Source organism: Tupaia chinensis, unplaced genomic scaffold (assembly GCF_000334495.1).
Source record: "Tupaia chinensis unplaced genomic scaffold, TupChi_1.0 Scaffold145396_1, whole genome shotgun sequence".
Lineage (NCBI taxonomy): Eukaryota > Metazoa > Chordata > Mammalia > Scandentia > Tupaiidae > Tupaia > Tupaia belangeri.
In genome coordinates, this window is record NW_006205257.1 from 3,288,253 (window position 1) to 3,290,551 (window position 2,299).

A 2,299-nucleotide genomic window follows, 5' to 3' on the forward strand; every position below is an offset into this window, starting at 1 on the left:
CTTTCCCTCTCTCTCTCTGGTCAAAGTTGAACAAAAATGCATAATAATTAATACGATAAAGTAAAATAATTCTAAAAAATAGAAATAAAAGCATTATTTTGGAAGAAAATGGGTAAAAAGGAATCATCTGAACTTCCACTAATAGAGGAATGATTGTACTGTGTGTGTCAGAACTAGAGAATACTATGGAGAGAGAGAGAGAGAGAGAGAGAGAGAGAGAGAGAGAGAGAGAAAGCTCTGTATCTGTTTTCCCAAATTAGGACCTTTCACTAAGGCATATTATAGAGAGATGAAAATATGTAATGTATATATATAAGAGTAAAAGCTCACTTTTGTTATACCTTTGTTTTCTTTTTTAGCTTTTTCTTGTTTTTATTGTCTATTTAACTTTTGTTGAATCTTTCTCCCTCTCCACCCTCCATTCCCTACCTCCTTTTTTTCTCCCTCTCTTCTCTCTCTCTATATTTCTTTCATCCTTCTTTGTTGTCTTTCTCCCTTCCTCTCCATCCATTTTTCCCTCTTGCTCTTCCTCTCCTTTCCTCCTTCCTTTGCTTGTTGCTTCCTTTGTTTTCGTTCTCTCCATTTCTACCTCCCTCTCTGACTCCCTCTCTCTCCTCCTACCTCTCTTTCTGTCTTCCCTCCCCGTTTCCTTCCTTCCTCCTCTTCTCCCTGCAGTGTCCACGGTGCTCTCATCTCTTATGGACAAAAGGGCGGTGATGGGAGGGGATAGTACGTGCTATGAGCATGGGTTATTTTATGAGGACGGAGTGGGCGAGTGGAAGGGATGAAACAGATTACTAATTATTTCCTTTTGGATCTGTTTTCCAACCCTGTCTACAGAGAACACAGAGTGAGTTTATAATTTTGGAAAAAGAATTTCATTAAAAAAAAAAGAGATCCTAGGACAAGATTATTCTCTAAACTCTACTTTTAAAAATGTATTTAATTTTATTTATCATCATCATCATTATTATTACTAACTTTATAAGAGTACATGCAGGAAGACAGAGAGAGAGAGAAAGGGAAAGTCCAGGACTTGAACTCAGATTAGCCATGAGAGTCCAACACCTTAACCACCATGCCACCTGCTGGTCCTGTCTGCATTTATTTTTTTTAAGTGCATGCAGGTCATGACTAACTAGATAAAATCACCAAAACGTTAAGAGTTTGACTCTCGTGCCCAGACTTGCCTTTTTACAACATTCAAAAGTATATTTGGGAATGTGCTTTCCAATTTTAAATTTAAAAAAATATTAATTACAATTTTTTAAAATTGAGTATTAACAATGTCATTTTGTCTATCCTCTTTGCTTCAAGATTGCCATGGATTTGCTTTTTTGGAAGGGGCATCTCTAGGGAAAGTTCCGCACCCATGAGTGTCAGAGATGGCCTCGCTCTCTCTCTGCTTTAACACGTGGACCTTCTGCCACCCACGCATCGCAGATCCCTCTGTCAGCCGTGGGAGGGGGACATGCAGATTTTAGCCTTATAAAGAAGGGACCAGACCATGGGCAGAACAAGCATTAGTCAGCTTGGCAGGGAGGTGAAAGGCAGAGGCGCATGGAGAACCCCCAATGAGCCACGGTTCAGGCCAAATCCTGCCTGGCGCTGCAGGGACACGAGCCTTTGGCCAGGGGCTTCTGGAGAGATGGCCCTCTGGGGCCCTTTCGTTCTGGGCACGGTTGAGTAACTCTTCTACCCGGGCCGTAAAGCGGGTAAGCAAACAGTAAATAAGTAACGGGCAAAATTAAAACCAGTAACGAGCCGTATGAATATCGTAGCGTTACAATGTTGGAGACACATTTATTCGGGAGCTCTGCAGGGGCTGGGAACACATAATGGCCTCATGGCTGCGCGGCCTCATTTTCCTCTGCTGAGTTTCCGCTTGTCGGCCCCGGAGGCTGGCAGCGCCCGCACCTGGGCCCAGATGCTTTTAAAACCTTGGCAGGGAGAGACAGGTCCATTATAGCGGAGGTCCCAGCTCCAAGTGCGTTCTTGCTGCGGGGAGCCCATGAATGCCCAGGGAGGCCCCAGCCACCCACCCTGGCTGACCAGAGAAATTGAGCAGGAAGGCCAGCTCACCGGAAAGGCTGCCCATGGCAAGGACGATTCCCCTGGCCACGCCAGGAGGTATGTGTCCTGAAACCTCATCCTCTGCTCAGGGCAGAACGGGCCCTTACTGGGTGCTGAGGGAAGGGCTGGAGTTTGTTGGAGCCTGTTGGACAACTCTCTGTGAGCTTTTTAGCTGGTCAAAACTTTGACCTGGAATTGCTAATTCTGCGGGGCTCTAGAAAATGCC